Source organism: Dipteris shenzhenensis, chromosome 18, assembly GCF_047967505.1.
Source record: "Dipteris shenzhenensis isolate YYH24624 ecotype China chromosome 18, Dip_SZ_1.0, whole genome shotgun sequence".
Classification (NCBI taxonomy): Eukaryota; Viridiplantae; Streptophyta; class Polypodiopsida; order Gleicheniales; family Dipteridaceae; genus Dipteris; species Dipteris shenzhenensis.
In genome coordinates, this window is record NC_141613.1 from 26,422,987 (window position 1) to 26,441,687 (window position 18,701).

Sequence of the window (18,701 nt, forward strand, 5' to 3'; positions counted from 1 at the left end):
CAAAAATGCACTGGGTGAATGGGTGCCTTGCACCTATAGCTTGAATGATTGGATAGTCATGAGAGGATTTGCCAAGGGTCCACATAAGCTTCCCAAGAGCAAAAGAGGTGATCTTTTGCATGAATGGAAGGGCTGCATCATGAAGTTCAAGCTTGGGAAGAAAGGATTGCTTGCAAAGGTGCAACACATCTACATGGGGAAGGACATGCGCCTTCCTCTGTTAAGCAGTCAATCGACAATACCATCGCATTGTAAGTCTGCATTTTGTGTAATATTTTGAAGTGTAATGAGTCAGCTTGAAATTGTATTTTGAAATAGAACCAGTGTAATGAGTCAGTTTGAAATTGTATTTTAAAATAGCACTTGTGCATAGCAGATGTATTTCCTTCAGACTTTGAGTGGGAACCAGTCGAGTGCTTTTTAGGTAAGTTTACTACCATTCATGAGGATTTAGGAAGGCAAATGCATGCTGGAGAGAAGTCCTCTGCTTTGAAATAGAGAAATATCTATTGGTATAATGCCAAGTACATTACTCCAAGGATGGCATCAGGCTATGGCCATCTTCAATGCATTGCAACACCACAACTTGAAGACATGGATTACAGCATGGTGGACACAAGAACAATGCAATCATACAAGGAAAAGATTGCAAAGGATGTGGGCATGGCCATGAAGTTTACATTTGGCTCTAAATGGGTAAGGTTGTCTTGGTTTATGCCTCTGCACATTTTTGCTTCTTGTTTTCATAATATCCAGCTGCACAGAACAAAAACCATGTGGTCATGCAAGTGCCTACATGAGAATGCCCTTGAGGAATTGCTTGGGGTGAATTGGGGAAGCAGGTCAGGAGAACAAAAGGGTGATCTGTTTCAATGCCATGTAAGGACAATGTGGTTGTCAAGTACCACATCTCCCGCCAAATGTTATATTTTGCTTTCCAATATAGGTGCTGGAAGAAAATAGGTGACAATTGGCTCCCCCTTGACTCTAACGATGATGATAATACAGGGGTAAGTTTATGTATTGGTTCTCATTTAGGAGATGTTAAGAATGTGACTATCACGTCATAGTGGACTCTCAAGGATGTGCGGGAACACCTATTGGTCATGGAGGATGGCATGTCTGAGTCCTTTCACTTTACCTTAAATGATGAAAAGGTAGGAAAGTGTGCAGAGAAGCTCATGCATAGTGCCACTTTCATCCCTCCTGTAATATTGAAGATTGTCTAGAAAATGTGTGGTGGAATAATTGTGGATTTTGACATTTTCCAATTAATAGTGGTGCAATTAATTTTGATGTTTTGAATGGTTTTGTTTCATGTCAATGTCAAGTTTTTCCCAAAAATTTTATAATTCTTTTTATTTTTTATATTTAGAACATTTGGGTATATATAGGTTATAAAGTTACTTTAGTTTCAAAGTTTCATTATCATAGCCATAGTTCTCCTAGCTACCAAACTACCATGGATTCTGCTAGGTCTGCCTTCCACAATTTCATCTCCCATACTCCATTAATTGATAGAGAGGAGGAGTTATTTCCAGTCTTTGATAAGAGCATAGATGTCCTAGGCACCTACTTGGGAGTCCGAGATGATTTTGAAGACCTCATCAAGTACATGCAAGACTACATCGTGAGTTTTGAATATCAACTTGATGAGTCTACAAAAAGATGGGTCCCAATTGATTATTTGAAGTACTTGTTCAATCAAAAACCCAGGTTCGTGAAGCATTTAGATCGCTTTTGAGCCACACCCCTAGGGTTTAGGTAGGTGGACACTGATGACCTCCTAGCATGTGGAGTCATCGAAAACACAGGAAATAGGTTCCTATCCTGGGAAATGACCTTTATTTTCCTTCTCCAGTAGGGACAAATGGAAGAGGAGGCCTCGACCTCAAGCCCTGACCCTGCCCTTGCCCTTTTCGATCCTCTTATTTCTATAGATGAGCCCAACATCTACAATGAAGAGCCCATAGATGAAGAAGCTGAGGAGCGGGAAGCTGCATTGGCCCTGGAAGTGCTCCAGCGACCTCCTGAAACCCATTCTACTTCTCAAATTCCATCCACCTCAGGCACCACCTCTGTTGACCCCGCAACAATGATATGGTTTCTTGCTCCCCTTCTTGTCGATGGAGAACAATACCTCTTTCTCCATGACATAGAGGTTATGTTTGGTCTCTGGGAGGATGAAGCTCTTGGTATCCTATGTGGATATGAGGTGGACATGACTATGCAAGAACCTGGGTTTTTGGGAGCAGATGATTCAATAGAAGAGGTTCTTGCTTTAACACTGGCCCAAATCAAAGATGCAGAGACATCAATCTACTCTGACCTACCTGATGTTCCAGAAGAAGCCTCCACATCTCACTCCAGACAGCAGGAGGCTTTTGGATCCATCCTCATTGACAAAGAGGAAGGGATTGAGCATGATGACTCCATAGTGGTAAGAAACTATGAGCTTTGAATTTCTTCTCTCTTGGTATACTTTTGCTTTAATGGAATTCTAATGTAATGTTGGACTGTTGTAGGAGGCATTTGAGGTCGACCTATTCTCATCTTGGCAACGCCTTGTTCGTAGTAGCTTCGGCCGAGATCACTCACTGGCACATTACCTTGGCCAAGCAAAAGGGCACTTTGTGGTTATTCACAAAAAGTTTTCTCCACATGGCACTGATGACCTCCTGAAGTGCAAGGCCTTGTCAAGAGTGATTGGTCATGCTGACATCAATCGCAATGCTGACAAGGTCATTTTGGTGAACCGCATGGCTGCCCTCAATGCCTTTGGAACCAATTTTCAAGGTATGGCATTGATGGCAGCAGCCGTATCCTTGGCCAACAATGACAATAGCAATGACTGTCTATCGAATAGGTTTAGAGCTAGGAGTGTATTTGGGAATTCAAAGCCCAATGTTCTTAGTGTTTTAGAGAAGAGAGAAAGGCTCTGAAGCCTTATTGTATAGAAAATTTATTTTATATGAATACAGATATACTTTTTATATAGTGCCCCATTTTGTGTTCTTTTACAAAATTTATTTTATACTGTCATTGTATTTTGTAACTTTAATTGTTGTTGGCATTAATTCTTTCACTATTCTGTTCAAAAGCATGCGATCAGATAAATATTTGCGCTATAATGGTCATTTTCTGAGCAATCCAGTAAGAATCTCACCGCGCGGCAAAAGGCAAATGTGTTCGACATCGCCCGAGGAGCCCAAAAATGGTAAAACCCGCTATGGTGCGTATGGGGCCTGTTTGACCAAGTCAACAGGCCCCATACGCGCCCTGGTCAAACATGCCCCATATGCGCCATAGTAGGTTTTGCCATTTTTGGGCTCGCGATGCTTGAAATCTTAATGATGAGAACCGCCTTCAGATCCTTGGTGACCATTTCCCTCTTGGCCACTAGTGCTTGTAGTGTGTTCGGAGGCCATGGCGTTGTGAGGAGGACAACGGGTAGCGTCTAAACGATGTTCAGTGGATCTAGTAGTTTGTTTAACTCGTGCCATAGAAATAAGGGATTTTAGGGTTTTGAAGTGCTTTATATAGTCTTTTTTAAAGCACTTTAGGGTTTTTCTTTTAAATTAGGGTTTTTTGAGTGCACCTCCTCCCCCCCAAATCTTTTGTCGCCAGTTCGGTAACACTGAATCTTCACCACCCTCCCTCCCAACCCACTCACCCCTCTGCCTTGCCATGTCGCACATGCAATTCTGCAATTTCCAAACAAATTTGTGAACTTTGGAATCTATAATTGACTCAAAATAGTGAACTTTATTCATCAAACATTTTACATTTGGGGCTCTCTTAGGACCCAACGCCTCCCCTGTTTGACTCTACGTTGCAACCAAAGCGCAACCCCTTGGCTCCCTGTTGAGGACTTCCAAGCAACACATTTCCTTGTCTTCTTAACATGTTGAACCACTTTTGCGAGACTTGAGACCTCTACCTTATCGTGCTTGAGAGTCCTGGCCTCTAGACATATATAAAACCAATCGAACATTTCATGTAGCGCATTGCTTCCTGCGATACCACCCCCATTCCTTTGTAATCTTGAAGTATGCTACCTTTGCTCTGTAGTGTGATTTCTCCATTCCTTGAGTATTCCAAATGGACAGAGTGCTACATTGCTCCACAAACCATGGTGCATGTGTGTAAAGAATATGTTGTAAAGAAAAACATTATATTAGAAACATAAACTGACTCAAGTTTAAAGCACAAAATTTTAACCTAAGGAGGATTACCATGTAATGTGTAATATGTGACTCCCCCCATGCTTCTACCATCAATGATATGAATTCTCCCAATGCTGTCCTGAATCTCTCATAATAAAGCTCATCTGTTTGACCTTGTCTAAGCAACTTTATAAATGCATCAAGCTTTGTCCACAGTTTTGCTCTCAAAGTTAGCAATTCGTGGATGTGAAGCTTGATTTGTGGTGCACTCACACAAATCTTTCCAGTACTCCCAACCTAGGGTGTTTTGAGCCAATGTATGTTTTTCTTTATCAGCATTGTGCTTGGACAAGAACCTCCTTGCCTTTCCTCCACCCATGGACACTTTAGCAGGAAGATTTTGTGTCTTTCCTGTTTGTTTCTTGTCCTGTTTAAGATTCACATTGCCTCCGTGAAGTCCCATTAGTGAGAGTAGTCCTTCAGCTTTTGCAATGCATTGTGCAGATACTTGCTGTGGCCTCAAATTCCAAGCATAAACTAGATGGAGATAGAGTAACTTATCAAGTATATGCAGTTCAGCATGCAAAGTACACACATGTACCCGCTCCAATGGAATTGGTAGAATGGGGTCCCACTTAGGATCCTTTTTGTGACGATCAGGGGCTGCACTTTGGTTGCAAGAAAGGATGCCATTTTGCCATTGTAGGCTTCCCTTTTGCATCTTCTGACAGTGGGTGCAATACAAGCATGTCCATTTTGCATCTGCACCTGTATCACAACCATACAAGCACTTGAGGGTCTTCAAATCACCAGCTAGATGCCATTCAACTTGAAACATTCCATGCCCATCCACAATTAATGTTTGCCCTGCCTCTTGTCTTCGAATAATCGACGGGATGCCGGTTCTCTCCAAAACCCACTTCAATGTCTCGTGGCACTCCTTTGGGGTCTCAAAGGCTGCAAGCCACCATATGTCCTTCTCAGATTGGACTGAGAAACCCTGCTCAACTTCCTCATCCCCTTGAGTAAAATGCAAGGCGTCATTCATAATACAAATGCTCACCCTCTCTAGCTTGTGCTCTTTTACCAACTGAGCTTCATCCATTTTGATAACAAATACTAGCTTGCCATCTGTACAATGAAAGAGAAATTCAATAAGGATATAGAATTCAGAAGAAATAAAGTTGAATGTGAAGAGGGAATTTCTCTTACCTTCTTCTCTCATCCCATAGAATTTGACCATGGCTCTCTGCAAATTCTCTACATCATGTAAACATTATTGAAAGCATTCATCTCAAACATTTGGATGCCAGATTTCTTTTTACTCTTCCAAGTCATTGTGCCACTTACACAATGGTATCCTCCAAGCTTTTCTCTAGCACATTGACCAGTTTATTTCTTGACATGCAAGCCTTACAGACCACGGTGTTGGCAATGGCAGACAGCATACACAACATTCTGTTCAACCACACATAATTTTGCTTTTTTTAAAAAAATAAAAATCTAAAGAGCGTCTATAAGCGTGTCTATTATCGTCTCTTTCTTTTTTTTTAAATTTCTATAGAGCATCTAATAGCGCGTCTATAGGCACATCTATAGGCGTGTCTGTCTGTTATATAGACGCACCTATAGATCCGGGTTTGTAGACGTGCTAATAGACATGCAAATAGATGCGCCCATATTTTTAATTCAAGAAACACATCTATACACGCGTCTATGGATGCATTGTGTTGTTGTGCTCAGGAGAGTACTAGAGTGCATGGTAATGAGGGATTAGAGATAATTAGGCTTCATGATTTACTTTTGTGGGAATTACTGCCCGATGGTGGTGGCTATCATTAGCCACGTCTGTCATGGCTATGATACCACCGTGCTGGCAATTAAAATTACTAGCCACTACTCACCCACCACCGGACTTAAGCATGCATGAACACTATGAGTGCAGTAAAAATTACCAGTCACCAGGCCTGCATGCTCAGTAGAGTACTAGAGTGCATGGTAAGGAGTGATTACAACCACGTCTATCGTGGCTATGATTCCATTGGGCTAGCAGTTAAAATTACCAGCCACCGCTCACCCACCATCGGACTTAAGCGTGCATGATCACTACGAGTGCGATAAAAATTACTAGTCACTGGGCTTGCATGCTCAGTAGAGAACTAGAGTACATGGTAATGAGTGACCGCGTTACTGCCCGGTGGTGGTGGCTCTCATTAGCTACGTTTGTTGTGGCTAAGATTCCACTAGGCTGGCAGTGAATTACCAGCCACCAGAGTGGCACCACATGGCATATTCTTTATGATTACCCCATCTGGGGTGCACCTAAGATTCAACCGCGGTGGCTTGCAATTAATGTGTATGGAACCCTGAGCTCCTCCCACCATGGTGGCTCGAACTTTATAATATATGTAAGATCCGTGGCATTTGGCATTTTACTACATTGCTCTCATCTGTCCCTCCTCTGTTGCTTTGCTCCACACGCTATTCTACTTTGCTCCACACCCCTTCTCTGGCTCTTTTTCGCCCCTGCTCTACTTTGCTCCACGCTTCCTCCTCCAACTCTTGTCACTCATCTACTCCCCTGCTCATTTGTTGCTCACCCACTCATCTTCAACATGCCTACTACCAACCCCTCTTGATGCAATGTCATCTACCTTCTCATATAATGAGATTTTGTTGCACTCACCTGGAGTAGAAATGCTAGCACTAGTGGAGACCCTTCATTCGCACAATTGATTCCCCACATATCTGCATATCACCACCTTAGTTGAGATGCTCACAGAGGACCTCGTTATGGTTGTGCTGTATGGGTTCCCTGTAGATGTCCGTGAAGGCCTCAGTATTTTCAGAGAAGAGTACTCTCCACTTGTTGGGGTGTCATAATTTGAGTCCTGGCAATGTGCATGGTCTTCGGCCTCTCCATCGTATCCTCCTTTGGCTCCCTAAAAATCTTTAATGCAACGAGTAGATTGGCAGAAAGCTGAAATGTACAAATTCCCTCTTGCTTAGACGAGGCTCTTAGCAATGGCTGGATGCAATCTTTTGGCCTCTAAGGCTCTCAATGATATTTTGGCTCACTGGATGTAATGTTTTGGTCTCTAAGGTTCTCAGCAATTGCTAAGTTTTTATTATGTTTATGTAATCTCTTTTTGTTCAATTTGAGACTCTCAATATGCACTGTTGTTGAGTTTTATATTTTGAATGAATATGGCCGCTAGCTATAATCTTTTGGCCTTTAAGGCTCTCAGCAATTGCCGAGTTTTTATAAATGTAAGATTCTTTGTTTGATTTTTGCTCGCTATAAGTTGATATTTTTATATAACCTATTATTGGATATAGATGTACATTGCAATCTCTTTTGCTGAATTCTCATTCGATAAATTGTACTTTTGCCCTCATTTATATTTACTACAACAAGGACTAAAATACTAGGAAAGAAGGAATAAAAGTTCCTTGGTTAACGACCAAAATAGCGCTAAAATAACTCCAACGATCCACCATTGTGGTTGCATGGAGATACATTTAGAAAAATACAATTAAACTTTCAAAAAATGCAATTTACAATATGGTCCTTGAGTGGTCCCCTCTAAGGGCAAGGGCCATATCGACGTGCATTATACAATATCCAAGATGCCACTAGATAGAAATGGCATGTGGATATGACCCTTGCTCCTAAAGGGGACCCCTCAAGGGCCATATGGTCAATTTCATTTTGCTTGGTTGCTCAACGGAATACATTTGCCTTTGTACACAAATATATAACTCCAAGAACCAGTGCGGTGGCTTCACAACAACACAAAGCAACTATAGACGTGCTTGGTAGACGCGTAAAATAGTGGGCGCGTCTATAGGCGTTGCTTTAGTAGAGGAATTACGGGCGTGTCTAAATGCGCATCTAAAAGCTCATCTATTTGCGTGTAAATTACCGCGTCTACGTGCACGTCTAACCTAACAAAATATGGGCCCGTCTAACATCGCGTCTAAAAGCACATCTACTCTGTGTATTTAGACGCGCTATTAAACGCGATTATAGACGTGGCTTTTAAACCTGCTTTTTAGCGCGCTCGCTTTGCTTTTCTTCACATTACTTATACTTCGTGCGGCTTGCTTCCTTCCTTATTAGCAGATCCATAGTTTCGATGCTTAAGAGGAAGGCTCCCATACTTACTTCCAAGCTTACACTTAAGAGGAAGGCACCCACACTTACTTCTAAGCTTAAAGGAGAGGAGGACGAACAAGGAGAAGAAGCAACTTTGAAAAAGAAAGAAGAACCTTCCATACCTCTATCCAAGTAAGTCTTTTTGCAGTTGATCTTGTTTGGAAGTTTGCTCTCTTTAGATTTGTACTTTCTCGTATCCAAGAAGCACATGATCTGGGTATCAATGTCACGTTTGTGTGTCGGGTGCAATGTCCTTTCCTACTTTTTAGGAATCCCATCTGTCGGAGCGCGTCTATAGGCACGTCTCAGAGCGCGTCTAAAAGCACGTGTACAGGTGTGTCTAAACGTGCGTCTAACCTGTTTGCAGATACAGACAGACGTGTCGATAGACACTCTGTTAGACGCTCTGTTAAATGCTCTGTTAGACGCGTCTATAGACACGCAAATCAAACGCGTCTATAGACGCACTCTGACAGTAAGCCTCTCTTCCCTTCCCCTTTCTTCTCAGCTCATCAGTAATAGATTTTTTTCCTTTTTTCTAGTTCAACATGTGGCCAGGAAGCGCTTCCAGCTCACCTGATCCCTGAGAATCTATTTGGAAGGACTTATATAACCTTTTAGGGCACCCTCCTAGTCCTGCGGGGTTATACGGGTATATGACGGGTACTCTAAACACTCCCCAGGAGTCGGCACTACAGACTCCAAACCACCCCACACCACCTGAGATCACCCCAGCGGAGTCAGCACAGCCGTCTTATGCCCCGTCTTATGCCCCTTCCCCCATGCCGTCTTATGCCCCTTCCCCCATACTGTCTTATGCCCCTTCTGCCATCCCATCTTATGCCCCTTCTACCATCCCGTCTTATGCCCCTTCCCCCATGCCGTCAGGAGGTCCTTCTGTCTCGCAGAGCCGTCCACGTACTCCTGTGCCGTCGAGACTCGGTTCTCCAGCTACGAGTGGTCAGCATAGTCCCATGCAGTCTCTAGCTACGAGTGGCCAGCGTAGAGCTCGACACGACAGGGTAGCAGGCGTAGTAGCAGGGAGAGCGGTGGGGGATGCATGGCACAGTGCTTTGGGCCATGTGGCGGTGAGGAGGATGATGATTTAGATGATTTAGACGTGCCTTTGGGTGATGGTACGATTTATTATGACATCACTCAGACAGGAGGCATCTTGATGGATGCGCGGGGGAAGGACATCATGGCCTTCATGCGCTCTGTAATTGCTAACAATTACAGAGATTGCTTTATCCACTACAAAGACCACCCAAAGAGGTTGGCTGATGAGACCCTCGCTACTGTTCGCTCTAGGTATCCTAACCCCCCCAATCGCCAGTTCACAGATAAATGGGCCAAGTCAAAGATTATTACGATACTTGGCAATAAAAGATCTTCGCTTCACTAGCGGAGCTTGCCAGGCTTGAGGCAGGTCAACCACCAAGGGGCCCGCCCCACACCGCTCACAAGCGTGAGTGAAAGAAGGCAATGAAGTTAGCGAGGGAGGACCCCAGTCTGCAGCACATGGAGGCACGGAGGATCCAAATGGAGGAATATGGAAGCGCGCATTTTGGAGCAGGGGGTGTTGAATCATGGGAGGCCCAATTTGTAAGTATTGATCTCAAATTATATTGCTTATGTAGTTTATTAGGAGGTTGTTTCTTTGTACTAATCCCTCCGCAAAGTGTGTCATCATGCAACTTGAGATCGTGGGCAGATACCCTACTCCTGTGGAGACAGCCTACCACCGCCACCATCGCAGAGGAGATACATGGAGGCACTTCTATGATGACGGGTTGATTACTGAGGAGCAGTATACCCAGGCTACTGGAGCGGCCCCCGAGGTACTTGAAAGTAATTCAATAATGCCAAAATTCTAAGTAAAGATTTGATTTTTCATACATTGATATATGTTGTCCCTTGTTTACAGGCCCCTGCACAAGACGATGAGGAAGAGGAGGAAGGAGGCACAGAAGGGAGCGCAGAAGGGAGCATGGAAGGGAGCGAGGACCTGGAGAACATAGATTAGTCATACAAGTAGTGCTAGCTACTCTTTTTTGTACTTAAAGCCACTGGCTAGGCTTTGTGCCTCTTGTATATACACTCCTCTTATTTTTTATACTTGAAGCCACATGACATGGCTTAGCTTCGTGCTATATGTATATACAAGCACTTTTTGAGCTTTCAATTTTATTGCGTTTTGGAGTTGTAATGTTTTATTTGGAATTGTAATTAAAATGCGGTTGGCTGTAAGAATTGAATTACACAATGTGGATATGGGATTCTTGTAACTATATAGCATACACAACATACACAGCATTCTGTAAAATTTATTTTTAAAAAAAAAGTGCGTCTATCAGTGCGTTTAAAAACGTGTTTATATATGCGTCTGTCTGTTCGACTTGCGTCTATATTTGCATCTATAAATGCGTTTATAAGCGCGTCTATTTATGCGTCTAAGTGCACGTCTATATGTGCGTGTGTCTGATATATAAACACGCAATTAGACGCGGGTCTCCAGACGTGAAAATAGACGCGCAAATAGACGCGTCCGTAAGTTTTTTATTTAGTTCAGTAAACGCGTCTGTGCGCGCATCTATAAGTTCTTTGTCTTGTTGTGTTTCATAGATCTCCTTATGTTTGCCAGTGCACTAGTCATCATAGACCTCCTCTTGTAATATGTAAAAATAGGTAACAGAGCTGTAACTCTAAGAACCAGCACGGCGGTCTCTCCAAGACAACCTTGAGTTCTAGGCGACGACATGTCATCAAGCCAGAGACTAGCGAGGCTCAAAAGGATAGATTGCATCTCATTATTATGCCAAAAACCAGCGTGGTGGTCTCTCCAAGCCAACTTATGATTTGCATGGGCTGCAAGCAAAGATGCGGCAATTTGAAAAGGTTGCACGATGACAGGTGGTCAGGCTAGAGAATGTGCTATGGTGGTGTTCCAAATGATAGATTACGCCTAATTATTATGCCAAGAACCAGTGCCGTGGTCTGTCCAACCCAACCTTCAATTTTAATGATCTGCATGGGTGCGGTGCCTAGTGACAGGTGGTGTTCAGAATGATAGATTGCGCCTAATTATTATGCCAAGAACCCGTGCGGTGGTCTCTCTAAGCCAACCTTCAATTTTAATGATCTGCATGGGCGCAGTGCCGAGTGACAGGTGGCAAAGCTGCGGTAAAAGGGTATGCGATGATAAGTGATCAGGCGTCGTAAGCCAGAGACTACGTTGCGCGAAGCAGTGCATGTTGATATATGGTGCCATAAGCACATAGATTAGAGGCTAAGGTATGGTAGAGGGAAGAATCAAAGTAGCCACCCTAGGATGTGGACTACATAATGTGAAGATGTGGATTGAGGATATCCACAAGGAGAGATGTGGACCACTGCGCGCCGAGTGACAGGTGGCAAAGCTGCGGTAAAAGGCTATGCGATGATAAGTGATCAGGCGGCGTAAGCCAGAGACTACGTTGCGCGAAGCAGTGCATGTTGATATATGGTGCCATAAGCACATAGATTAGAGGCTAAGGTATGGTAGAGGGAAGAATCAAAGTAGCCACCCTAGGATGTGGACTACATAATGTGAAGATGTGGATTGAGGATATCCACAAGGAGAGATGTGGACCAAAGGATCCCACAAGTGTTGACTATTCAAAGGGCACTCTCTATATAAGAGGATATTGTTGAGCACACATTACAAGAGATATAGATTTGCTATCTCCCTCTCATGTCTTATTCAGTGTGCTTTGAGCCTCCATAGTTCTTATGCTCATCTAGTCACACTAGGCTTACTGGCGATCATCTGCTTTCTTTTTGTTATGGTATGAGAGCTTTGATTCATCCACTAAGTCTAGTTTGTAGATTAGTGTGTTTGTATATAGTTGTTTCTCATTTTTGGCATTGCTAGTTGAGAAAAAGAAAAAAATGGCACAATAGTATTATCTTTAGGGAGAAAGGATTGATTTGTGAGAGTGTGAGATTTATGTCCATTTTGTTTGAGAGACTCTCTCTGAGTGCAATAGAGAGAGAACGAGAGACATTTGAGTGACTCTTCTGCAGCAAAACCACCTTGCCTTCAATGATTCAGCGACAACGACGAGCGACCGAGCACCTCAGAGATGTCGCCATAGGCTACCTTCCTTGTGATAGTTTGTGCGTAGTAAACCTCGTAATTGAACTTAGGGTAGCAGGCGCTATCAAAGCGGACCTCAAATTGTCCATCATTGGATACATTCTGCACAGAGACAGGCAGGAGACCGATTAGTTGCCTCATCGGTCTGAGCCTTTGCTCGATCTCACGCCTTTTGGCTCAAAGCGACGCTTCTTGTTGTGGACTTTTTTTCAATGGCTGTGGTATCTTTTGTTGTGGTTGGAACCTCTTGCTGAAAGGTCGATTGATAGCCATTCGTTGAAGGTTTCCACAAGCTTTGTCAGTCCAGTAAGAGCTCAATAGCTCCATAGCCGATACTACAGTTATCTATCCTCACGTAGGCGTTGTTGTCGCCCACTGAATACAGAGAAGCAACGCATCTGCTTTACGATCTAGCAGCTTCCTTGTCGACGGCAATAGGAATTAGGAGCGGTATTGGAAGCTGGTACTTTCTCAATAAAGTTTCCATGTTGCTGGTTGCCTGCAATAATGAACCACCCATGCTACAACAGTCCTTAGCTTTAGCACCAGCGCCTCTCCTCACGTTACGCAATCAATTCCAAGAGCCTCGACTGCTCACCAACTCCAGCTCCCATGCAAAGGAGCCACGCTCTGTGTCTCTAGCGCCATCCTCCAAACGATCTCTGCTGACCAGCCCGCAGTGCTCTGGCGACTACAGCTCCTCTCCTGTCTCCTTCTCTACAACCATCATCGGCCCTTCTGCTCTCAACGATGCTCCAACCTCTCCAAAAGCAACGCGACTCAAGGCCACGCTTTAGCACCGACTTGCAGCTCCAAACGGCATCACGGCCTGCTCTCAACGCCTGCCACTCCTAGGTCTTAACGCCTCTCATCACAACGCCTTTCAATGCTCCTGAACATCAATGAAGCAGATGAGGGAGCATCCGTTGATGTTCAATGAAGCAGATGAGGGAGCATCCGTTGTAGACAACAGGACAGAGCTGTTGAGTACCTAGCACGAGGATAGAAAAATAGGACAACCGCGCCATCGCCATCTCATTCTGGACCATTTGAGGAAGAAAACGCCATGTGGCAGATAAGGCCACGTGGCTAACACAACCATGGTTAGTACTACATGCTTGGTTAGGCACACTCAAGGGTTAGACCTTAGGACACGTGGCAGGTAAGCCTAGGTCAAACATTGATCTTGGCTTAAATCTTTGGCCACAACCTTGGTCAATGTATACTAACCATGGTTAGGTTAGGGTGAGGTAAAAATGCCAAGTCATCATTCATAAGTGTCAACTAAGCACCCAGTCCCTTCAAAAGCACACCTTGCAAGCATCATATGAATCCCTGTGCCACATCATCAGACCACCTCTTCTTCACAAAATTCGACAAGCCGTAACTTGCAATCTAGGAAGAATTTGCACACACTCCCACAAGGAAAAGTGATTGTCTTTTCAAGCTCTACGCGCGTGTCAAGTCATAATCATTGTATGCAATTAGACAGTGCCAATATTGAAAAAAATCAATTGGTAAGACCTTTGCAACAAATGATAAATCAAAGCATGAATGCACACATCGCTGTCATAACATGTTGGAAGCACAAGTGCATGAGATGACCATAGCAGAGAACATGGCATCCACACATAAATCATTAAGGCACATGGAAGAATAAAGTATCATGCATCAAGCTACATCGAGTAAAGATGCAAACGCCATTGACATCAAGCATTGAGAAGCAACATCCTTGCCACCTTCAGCCCATATGTTTGTAAATCAAACCTGACCACTTGAGAGTAGCTATGAAAGCACCCAAGGGAAATATTGACATGTAAAAACCACACTTGACCACCTTAAGTAGCAATGCATGCACTAAGGGGAGGTGATATCTAGATTTGTAACTCACATCTGACCACCTTGCGGTAGCAAATGGATCATGGCACCAAGGGGAGGTGTTGAGATATGGTGCCATGATCACATAGATTAGAGGCTAAGGTATAGTATAGGAAATAATCAAAGTAGCCACCCTAGGATGTGGACTACGTGATGTGAAGATGTGGATTGAGGATATCCACAAGGAGAGATGTGGACCAGAGGATCCCACAAGTGTTGACTATTCAAAGAGCACTCTTTATATAAGGGGCCTATCATGTATTATTGAGCACACATTGCAAGAGATATAGATTTGCTATCTCCCTCTCATGTCTTATTCAATGTGCATTGAGCCTCCATAGTTCTTATGCTCATCTAGTCACACTAGGCTTACTGGCGATCATCTGCTTTCTCTTTGCATAGATGTTGTGTGTCGAGCTATGCGATGTTCAGAACAAATAGATTACGTCTCATTATTACGCCAATGCGCCTTTATGATGTCGAGAGCGTGGGTCTACGCGAAATTCAAATATTCACCTAGAAGCGCATCGCTTTGTGGCCCCAAAGTGGCCCCAAAAATAGTTCCACGATTCACTACACCCAAGCAAACATTGACCCTCAATGATTTTTTAAATTGATCCCTTGATGTACATTTTATCAAGTTCTGAGTTGTGAACCCCCTATGCCTACAAAAGCATTGAACTATTGTTATGATATTCACCAAAGTTATAACAGCATGAAGAGGGAAACAACATTAGATTTCAAAAAATAACTAATTTCAATGTCTACCACATGAATCTACAAAGTGTGAAGATGGATAATGTACTTGAAATCCAATGGGGAGTATCCATTTTGAAGTAACATTTGTTGGTTTGCTAGCCTTATGCTACATGAAGAAGTTATGAAAAAAATAATTCATGCAAAAGGGTTTTCAATCATATGTTCGTGAATAAGATAGAAGGAATTGCCTCTGCTCATAAAGAGGGGAACTGTTCTCTTTATCACGCTCCTCTTTGTACTCCTTCCCTTGCCTTTCCACCTCTCCCTCCTTCCTTTTCCACTAAATAATACATTTTCTAATTCTTTTTAATTGAGGGAGAGTATCACCTTAAAAAAATTAAAATAAGCACCTCATCAAAATCGGGCTTTGTCATGCAAATGTGGTGCTAAGATATATCCAATGCAACCGTTGATAGGGGTTTATGTTCAGTTGTCAATCTTTCCATTTTATTTATTAAGGGAAGGGATTTTGGACTTCAAAACATTGTTGACAAATCCATAGGTCTCTCCATACATGCACATCAACTACTCTAGACTTGCTGATATGGAGATATTATAACATATCTAGAATTAACATCCAAGCGGAAGCATTAGCTAGAAAAGACAAAAGGATGGATGGGTGACGTGAAAGTGGGTTTAAAAAAAGCAAACTATGAAAATACCTACTTTCATGACAAGAAATTGTTTGTGTGTTCAAAACCATCGAGTGGGGCCTATGGATGGGAGTAAGAACGAGAACGAGAACATGTTTGAGAGAAAGATGAATGAAGAACGATGCCCAAGTGCATGAATTGCATTTAGAAAGTGGCACACGCTAAGTTAGGAATTTACTTTTCAAGAAGCTCGAGGTCCTTCAAAATTATACGATACTACAGAAAATTAGGCAATAATAAGGTGAGCCCGCATCCAACTTGAAAGAAGAAATGTGGGCTCTTTCCCGTACACTTAAACAGCTATGAGATGAGCCGGCTGCTGGCACAAGCGAAGGCTTTTTTTTGTTTTGGATTTTATAAGCAATCAATTCTGCAAAGTTGCACGATTGTCTAGATGTTGACAAGCTACGTTAACGTCATGACTAAAGATAATTGGAAGCTCCAACTTACGTGACGAATCACTCATGATATTACAATTGGTGAAGGGGACAATTACTTACAAGAAGCATTAAGAAATTGATCATTTGAACAAAAGGTGAACCGTGAAAAGGTCCATCTTATTTGCGAAGAAAAACGGAGGTCGACGGCGCGGCACGAACCAGCTAGGAACGTTCGCTGAATTAAGAAGCAAAACGAGACTCGTTAGAAGATGGAAAAGAACGGGTGAGGATTGAGGAATCGTCCTTCTAAGAATTAACAATGCCCAACGCCGAAGATGCGTCCTGTCAAAGACAGCAACGCATGTAATAGCAACCCAGTTGGTTTTAACATCTCTTCGAATATTGATTGTAAACGTGAAACGTAGAATGTGAGCAGGATTGGCCTCCTTGGCGAACACGAGCCACTCATGCAGATGCCGCAAAGTAATGACCACAACTCTATTTCTATGAAGTTCTATCATTCAACAATACTACGCTTAGAGCATTCAACAATTTGCAGCGCAGATGGCGATTTAATTGGAATGTTCTATTAGCCTCAACGAGAGTCAGCCTTCCACAGCAACAGTTCAACTCCAAGGCTGCATGCGCATCATTTTTGACACGGCAGCAACTGGGTCTGTTCTTTCGGATTCTTATCCATATTAAAAAACACGAGCAAGTTTGCTGTCAAGTCGAAGGTGAGCAAAACGTCAACTTCGAAACGTTTAAAAAATTACAATTGCCTTTGGTATTTTGCTAATTTCCTCTTGGCCTTTTGGATCCTCTAAAGTGAGCTTTTCGCCAAAAGGATTACAACTTGCTGTTTAAAATTGACGACGAAATTGCACGATATGAACTCCAACACACTAACGAATTCGCTAGATCAAACGGAGGTTTTCTTTTAACTACAAGGGAGCAACTCTTGTGCACTCGGATTGGATGGAATCCAAAGAAAGTCTCAAAGTGTAGTGCTGGGCAAAGAAAGCCCACATTTTCAAGAGAGCATTCCCCACTTCTTGGGTTGCTCTCTTTGACATATTCCCTTCTAACACATTCAATACCATTATATAAGCATTGTGATTTTGGCACAGATTTTAATGGGTTGTGCACTCGAGGCACTATAGGCTTTTAACCACATATTTTTCCATGAATTTAGTCAAAGTAGTTTGACCTTTTGCAACTCACGCCCACAACTCACGCGGCTTCATGTTTAACACCATGTCAAGATGAACACAACCTAATTTCGTCAGTTCCAAAACATCATAACCTAAGTTTGCCACCATGCCAAAATGAACACAACCTAAATTTGTCACTACTCCCAAATATCCCAACCTAAGTTTGAATGCTCTCTTTGACATATTCCCTTCTAACACATTCAATACCATTATATCAAGCATTGTGATTCTGACACAAATTTTAATGGGTTGTGCACTTGAGGCACTATAGGCTTTTAGCCACATATTTTTCCACGAATTTAGTCAAAGAAGTTTGACCTTCCACAACTCATGGGGCTTCATGTTTAACACCATGTCAAGATGAACACAACCTAATTTCGTCAGTTCCAAACATCACAACCTAAGTTTGCTCCACCATGCTAAAATGAATACAACCTAAATTTGTCACTACTCCCAAATATCCCAACTTAAGTTTGATATTGCATCCAAGCAACCAAAGAGAACTCAAACAAATTTTCATAATGGGTCCAAGGTGTGTACATAAGTCCAAGAAAAAATACTATTGAGTGCTAAGAGAAAGGCACTCTAAAGAGGATTACTAGCTAAGGTGGCAATGAATGTGGATTTCTACCACATGCACTCTAAGAGCAAGCTCCCATATATGCCATGGTTAGGCAACGTTTTCTAAGCTGAGTCAGTAAGATTTTTAATAACCTAAGGGAAATGGATCTAGCATGAGAAAAACAATCTAGCCCTTTGGAATCGAGTTGAATTCTTGTGTGTATACTCAAGTAAACTTATGTGAAAGTGTGCATGCAACACAATCATTTACACACCACCAAAAATCCAATTGTTCATGATCAATTATTATCATTTTAAAATTTAATTAAAGGTTAATCATTTTTTGTCAATGAGCATGGCAATCTCGCCTTGCACCTTGTTTACCCTTTTTTTTCCCCTTATAAACGAAGAAAAAGTGTAAACCAAGAGTATGCCCTTTGCCTTCTTCTTATAAACTCACTCAAATAGGTGTTTGCATCCTAGCTCACCCACATTTTGTGTAGGCCACTAAGCCCCATGCATAACCTAACCAAAATGCAAGATGTCTCTCTGCTCCCTAGACCCTACCCACCCATAACACCAACATGATGCTCGACCTTTGTTTGGGAATCAAATCTCAAATATTAGGCATTCAAAGGTATACTTTGGACGTAAGATGTTTGGCCAAGTGTCTTGAGGCGCATTGGAATTCAAAGATTGGGGCATTCAAAGATATGCATTGGATGTAAGATGCTCTCCTTTAAGATACTAAATAAGATGCATACTGGCAATTGTGGCACTGTATTTTGTCAAA